Source organism: Schistocerca serialis, chromosome 1 (assembly GCF_023864345.2).
Source record: "Schistocerca serialis cubense isolate TAMUIC-IGC-003099 chromosome 1, iqSchSeri2.2, whole genome shotgun sequence".
Classification (NCBI taxonomy): Eukaryota; Metazoa; Arthropoda; class Insecta; order Orthoptera; family Acrididae; genus Schistocerca; species Schistocerca serialis.
In genome coordinates, this window is record NC_064638.1 from 489,423,868 (window position 1) to 489,431,248 (window position 7,381).

The window sequence follows — 7,381 nt, forward strand, 5'->3', positions numbered from 1 at the left end:
TAATCCATGGAATAGTGCGAATGTGTTCAGATGTCTGCGAGCCGTGTAACTGAGGCGGAACATGGGGACCAGTCCGGTATTCACCTAGCGGGATGTGGAAAACCGCATAAAAACCACGTCCAGGATGGCCAGCACACCGGCCTTTGTCGTTAATCCGCCGGGCGGATTTGATCCGTAGCCGGCGCGCCTACCCGAGTCCAGGAAGCAATGCGTCAGCGTTCTCGGCTACCCTGGCGGGTGGGTAACATCTAGCACCAACAATGTTAAATTACAAAGTAATTATGTCTGTTACGTTTCCGCGACTAAATCGTTGGACTGATTTCGGTGAAATCTGAACTCTGGTGAAGAACAGAGGCTACTTTAGAAAGTAAACAAAGAAAAATGGGCGGATAAGAGGGCGAAGTAGGAAATGGAACTTCCTTTTTCACATCAGTGAACATATAACATGAAACTTCCTGGCAGATTAAAACTGTGCGCCCGACCGAGACTCGAACTCGGGACCTTTGCCTTTCGCGGGCAAGTGCTCTACCAACTGAGCTACCGAAGCACGACTCACGCCCGGTACTCACAGCTTTACTTCTGCCAGTATCTCGTCTCCTACCTTCCAAACTTTACAGAAGCTCTCCTGCGAACCTTCGTCAAGAGCACTTGCCCGCGAAAGGCAAAGGTCCCGAGTTCGAGTCTCGGTCGGGCACACAGTTTTAATCTGCCAGGAAGTTTCATATCAGCGCACACTCCGCTGCAGAGTGAAAATCTCATTCTGGAAACATCCCCCAGGCTGTGGCTAAGCCATGTCTCCGCTATATCCTTTCCTTCAGGAGTGCTAGTTCTGCAGGTTCGCAGGAGAGCTTCTGTAAAGTTTGGAAGGTAGGAGACGAGATACTGGCAGAAGTAAAGCTGTGAGTACCGGGCGTGAGTCGTGCTTCGGTAGCTCAGATGGTATAGCACTTGCCCGCGAAAGGCAAAGGTCCCGAGTTCGAGTCTCGGTCGGGCACACAGTTTTAATCTGTCAGGAAGTTTCATATCAGCGCACACTCCGCTGCAGAGTGAAAATCTCATTCTGGAAACATATAACATGTCAAAAAATTTTCAATACGTTGTATAATGTAGACGTATAACATTTAGCTACTCCAATAGCACAACACATAGGTGGACACTCTTGCCTATGCCGCTACTCACGAGTCATTCGGCAGCGATGCTGCAGATACATGGGGGCAGCTGGCGTTGTTGCACACACAAAAGCTTACATAACGTAGGAGAACACAAATTAATGGGCTTTATGTCTCTTGTGTACATCACAGTGTCTATATCGTTCGGATTAATACGCATCGTACTTTGTGTGTACAGTGAAGGAAAATATCTTTTAAATATACGCGTCACCACGCTTGTTAGTTTTATATAATTCGTTACACAGATAAATGTCTTAGGCGGATAATCGAAAGCATATCCTCATTGATTTCATTATAAACTGTTAATTATTTCAGTTCATTCTGTCTTCAATATGGGTAGAAAACGTGATATAAATTTACAGCAGTTTTGCACGGAGTAGTACTGCTCGTTTCACAAAAATTCCCACAAGCGTGACGTTATTTTGACGACATACACAGTATCGACGACTGCTTGACCAGTTATCGACTCTCGTTACAATTAGATACGGACCTCTCAAGATTTCCAGAGTGCGTCCCGGATCTTTACAAAAACACGACATTCCTGGAATGATTTGTTATAATTATTTATCGACGCTTAATACCTTCATATAAGAGCGCTATTTTAGGAATGAGCTATTAACGTGAATGATTACAATTAATAATGAAACACACTTGTTTTTTAATTTGCAGTATGTCGTTTCAGCGTAAAAGGAGCATTGAAAATTTACCACAAACACATCATTTAATAACGGATCAACAATACAAACCTTCAAGATGGAATATTAGAACCAAGACAGGAGTTAAACATTACGTGTTTAAGTACTAGCCTAATGAATAACGTCGTGGTTTCTGGAGGCGAGAGTTGTTGCTTCGCACCCGGTTGTATGCAATTTTTTTTCGTGTTAGCATTGTTAACGCTTTCTGTTACTTCTTATGAAAGTAATACAAGTATATTCCGCAATATTTTATGGTACTTACATTCATTCTGATCTGAAAACGAAGGATGAAATAAATATTTAGCGATTTCCGAGTATGTTGTTAGGCAAGAACATACGAGGACAGCTTAAATTGCTGCGACGGAAAAGAGCAACAATAAAGTCTTGTTCTTCCTTCTCAAAAATATTTGGCTTTTTATTTCAAAATATGTAGTGACGTCCGAGCGTGTGGTTAGGCAGGCACCTAAGAGTACACTTTCAATTGCTGGGAATGAATCGAGGAGCAATAATATTCATATTATTCCTTGTCACAAAGTCGATAGTTGATCATGCGGTAGCCGATATTGCTCGTGACTTCACCTTACCTGCTTTTTTATTTCCAAAGAATCTCTATAGACCAAATAAATAACATCGATTCTAATGAATTAAAATCTATCAACTATTATTTGATAGCCTTTTCGCCTTAGTAGTTTGACAATTCCAATTTTATTTAATTAATTGTCCCGATTCAAGTTGGACATAAATGACAGCGTTGATAAATATTTTAGTTAAATCAGTTTTGGAACGAATTACTTGTTAAATGATGGCGTTCTCTTTGACAATCTCTTCCTATGTCTTTGTATCTGAAATTAAAAATATAAACTCACAAAATGTTACTATACCTTCAATGCAAGACACCTGCACTTTTACTTAAGTAAGCCATGTATGGAAGTGAAACATGGACGATAAATAGTTTAGACAAGAAGAGAATAGAAGCTTTAGAAATGTGGTGCTACAGAAGAATGCTGAATATTAGATGGGTAGATCACATAACTAATGAGGAGGTATTGAATAGAATTGGGGAGAAGAGGAGTTTGTGGCACAACTTGACTAGAAGAAGGGATCGGTTGGTAGGACGCGTTCTCAGGCATCAAAGGATCACCAATTTAGTACTGGAGGGCAGCGTGGAAGGTAAAAATGGTAGAAGGAGACCAAGAGATGAATACACTAAGTAGATTCAGAAGGATGTAGGCTGCAGTAGGTACTGGGAGATGAAGAGGCTTGCACAGGATAGAGTGGCATGGAGAACTGCATCAAACCAGTCTCAGGACTGAAGACCATAACAACAACAACAACAAGATTTTGTTTCGCAAATTGTAGCGTTCACTTGTGTTTCATGAAGTTCCAACTATCCTCGCAGTAACTATGTATTATGAGCCGTGTTGCGGCTCACGTTAGTGCCGTTGGTAGGTTGGCATCATGTAATAGGGATAGTTGCGTCTCGTTTCCTTCTCGTGTTTACTGGCGCCAGTACGTTTGCTAGCATTGTCTGTACACGAGTGGCAGCAGCAGTGGTTATCGATATCTAGTACCCTAGCACTATCTTTGGAAGGGCGACAAGTGTTTTTCTGGGTCGGAGTGTGTCGGGTAGTTCGGTTGGGATAGAGCAGCAGTGAGATCCAGCAGCACGACGACATGCTAGGACCGCTGACGGCACGCAGGTATTGCCGGACCGAGGGGCTGTAGTTGCGAGGGCGACAACCTCGTTCTCCACCGGACCCAGGACGTTTGAGTTGAGTGAACATTAACCCAGTAGTGAAACCTCCACTATTTTGAGATCATGCCATTTGTTCACGCATTGCTGCTCGCAGGGTCGCTGAGACGAAGAGCAAGGAGTGGAGTTTTTGGAGTTGGCGAAATTAATTAGCCATCCTCCACTTTTTATTGCTAATCATTGGATCCTTTGCGTTTATTGATGAAGTTCAACCAGCGGGGTTTTTCTGCTCAGTGGCCGCTAACGCTCCAGTTACCTGCCCTGGAGGTTAGCGCATTTTCGCGGCAGTGTCGCTTTCCTCACCTTGCCGCAGCTGTCTGGCAAGGCGTGTAGTTTGGCAGCCCCCTTGATTGGGGTTCGCATATTTGTTTCTTTTGGACTACTTTGGCAGTAGTGAAACCTCCACTATTTTGAGATCATGCCATTTGTTCACGCATTGCTGCTCGCAGGGTCGCTGAGACGAAGAGCAAGGAGTGGAGTTTTTGGAGTTGGCGAAATTAATTAGCCATCCTCCAATTTTATTGTTAATCATTGGATTCTTTGCGTTTATTGATGAAGTTCAACCAGCAGTGTTTTTCTGCTCAGTGGCCGCTAACGCTCCAGTTACCTGCCCTGGAGGTTAGCGCATTTTCGCGGCAGTGTCGCTTTCCTCACCTTGCCGCAGCTGTCTGGCAAGGCGTGTAGTTCGACAGCCCCCTTGATTGGGGTTCGTATATTTGTTTCTTTTGGACTACTTTGGTCGTAGTGGGTCCTTCTGCTTCTGGATGTTCTAGACAACGGATTCCGAAGACGCAGTGCTGTCCGCCAGTTCCGCCTTGCCTGGGTTATTCCATCGTTGTGTTGGTTATCAGACGTTAGGTAGATGTTGCAAGAGTTTTGGCCTGCATTTGAACTGTCACTAGTTTGAGTTGCCATCTGGTTAAGTGAATAAAACTCTTGGCTGCGTGTCTCATCGTTTACGAAGTTGAGCGACTTTCCCAGGTGGATCCTTGGAGCACTGTCTGAGGCCCACTTCTCTCTCGATGTGGTCAGATTGTGATGATTGTTAATAAGGCCTTCAGCCATGAATACAATTTATCTTAAGAATTTGTAATTAAATATTGTCTCTTAAAAGTGAAAATTTGATGATTGTCCTTTTTATCACATTTTAGTATCTCTTGGAGAAGTTAACTCTTTCTAAAGAATTTTGATATTGGGGCCTTCAGACTACAAATAACTTGAATTTCTTGTGAATAAGGCCTTCAGCCGTGAATGCAATTTGTCTTAAGAATTTTAATTAGATATTGTCTCTTAATAGTGAAAATTGATGATTGTCCTTTTTTAACAATATCTTAGTATTTCTTAGAGAAGTTAACTCGTTCTTAAGAACATCAACACGTTTTAAAAATCAATGGGTTGTTGTAGAACCAAGCGCGGCTATTTCAGGGAGCTAAATATTTGCTTCACACATTAAGTGCTTAAGTTCCAAGGATACGATTGATCGTAGGACGGAGTTACTTGTAGGTACAAACGACGGAACCGCCAGGAACATCTGAAATAAGAAGGTTACTGCTGTAGAGGATACAGTCGAGCCGCTACTGCGGGCACAGGTTGACAGAACACTGGGCGAACTGAGCTCAAACAAGTCACCAGAACCTACCATAAAAATTTCCTCAAGTAAATGAGAGACAAAAAACACAATCCTCTTTAAAGTGTCGTTTAAACATTGTGGAAGAATGTACCTTCACATTTCCAGAAGGCCATTACTTTTCACGTTATAGAAGAAGATAATAAACGTTTAATGAGGTCTTCGTCTGACATATAATGCTTCGTGTTAAATGCTGTTCTTTTGTATACTATTGCAAAACATACAAAAGAACTGAAGAGTACATATAGCAATTCGCTATACTGAAAAGTCCAGTAAATTAATTCTCTCCTTACGTTTGGTCGTGGAGGAAAAGACAGGAAACAACCTGCAATACTTTAGAGAAATTTATAGGTACAGGCAAAATCTTTGTAAGTATGAAGCGAGGTAAAATGTTCAAAACATAGAGGATAATTGTTGACTACCTACTAACTATTTCGCTGCAATGCTTCCGTAAGATAAACGGAAATAACACAAGTAGAATGTCAGGAACGTCAATCTTATGACAAAAGGTCTGCGAGAAACTTTCTCAGTCTGAATAACCGTTTTTTTTTTTTTTACATGTATGTCAAAAGTTCTCGGAAAGAAATGAAAGTGCCCGACCTTAGTAAAACTGCAGAAAGAGCAGATGCCAATGCTAAGATCCATAGACAATGGCGCGCAGCCTGACCATATTGATAACTTAGAATAACTACTAAGTGGAATTGACGGGTTATTTGTGGGACTAAGAATGAACAAATTTAAGACAAAACTGATGGAAAGTAGCTGAAATTATAATGGTAGATGCTTATAGTTTAAAAATTGTAAATATAGAATGTAATATGTATTGAACTGGGGATCTAGAAACGACGGAGAGGCTTCGTCCTGCTGTAACCTTCACTGGTTCACAACCCCACAACAGGTCACAGCAGTCCACTCACCTCACCACCGCCCCACACCGAACCCAGGGTGCGGTTCGACCTCCAGTGGACGCCCCCCCCCCCCCCCCCCCCCAGGAACGTCTCATACCAGACGAGTGTAACCCCAAATGTTTGCGTGATAGAGTAATTATAGTGGACGTTTACGGAGAGACAGTGTTTGCGCAGCAATCACCGACATAGTGTAACTGAAGCGGAATAAAGGGAACTAGTCCGCATTCGCGGAGGCAGATGGAAAACCGCCTTAAAACCCATCCACAGGCTGTCTGACACACTGGACCTCAAGACTAATCCGCCAGGCGGATTCGTGTCGGGTACCGGCACACCTTCCCGCTCGTAAAGCAGCGTGTTAGACCGCGCGGCTAGCCGGGCGGACGAACATACAGTACAACAGAATATTTTCCCATAGGAGAAGTAAGAGTAGACTTAAAGTTGTATAAGAAGGGAATCAATACGAATACAGCAAGACGGAATTTATGAATAGAAGAGATTTGTCGGTATCCAATAGCCCAATGAAAAAATACTGAATTCACACATTTGATGTACAACTGGATGTCAGTGGGAAATGTGATGACGAACTGGCGACAAGCCTGGGCGCATGATATAACTGTTAACGATTGTACGTTGTCTTGGATAAGAGATTTGGAAACTGCTCGACATTTTATTATTAGAACACAGTGGTCGGTTGTGCTGAAGAAATGATGCCATTGCGGCATCTACGCTTTCATTTACTCTGTAGGTGTGGAAATCCATGATACCAACCATTCATCTCGAATTGTCATTTTTTTTAACAAATGCATGCCCACTACGGTGGTACATCTAATGAGTATCAGTAATAGATATGCTTAGAATGAATTATGACTGTTGTTAATAACAGTCTTTCTGGTTTGTTGAAGCAGTTTAAGTTGTACCATTACTCATATTCTGGCTCCGTATTCGACTAAGACAATACAAGGCTTTACTCAGCCAGAATGTCCAACGCTTTTTCTCTGCTCACTTAATTTTTCTTCTTTGGAGAGAAAAGTAGGATGTAACATCCCGTCGTTGATGACATTAGAGACAGAGCTCTAGGTCGGACTGAATAACTATAGGGAAGGAAAGCGGCCGTACCCTTTCACAGGAACCATCCCGGTATTCTTCTTAAGCAATTTAGAGAAATATCCAGAAACTTAAATAGAGAAGGACGGCGAGGGATTTACACCGTTTGCCACATTGTCACCTCA

The 7,381-nt window shown here is 42.5% G+C and overlaps 1 non-coding gene across 1 annotated transcript; it reads right to left on the reverse strand.

Annotated features, from left to right (window-relative positions):
• Positions 1–472: 472 nt before the first annotated feature.
• On the reverse strand, positions 473–547 carry Trnas-cga (transfer RNA serine (anticodon CGA)). Its single transcript has one exon. It is a non-coding gene; the product is annotated as a tRNA-Ser (tRNA).
• Positions 548–7,381: the final 6,834 nt, after the last annotated feature.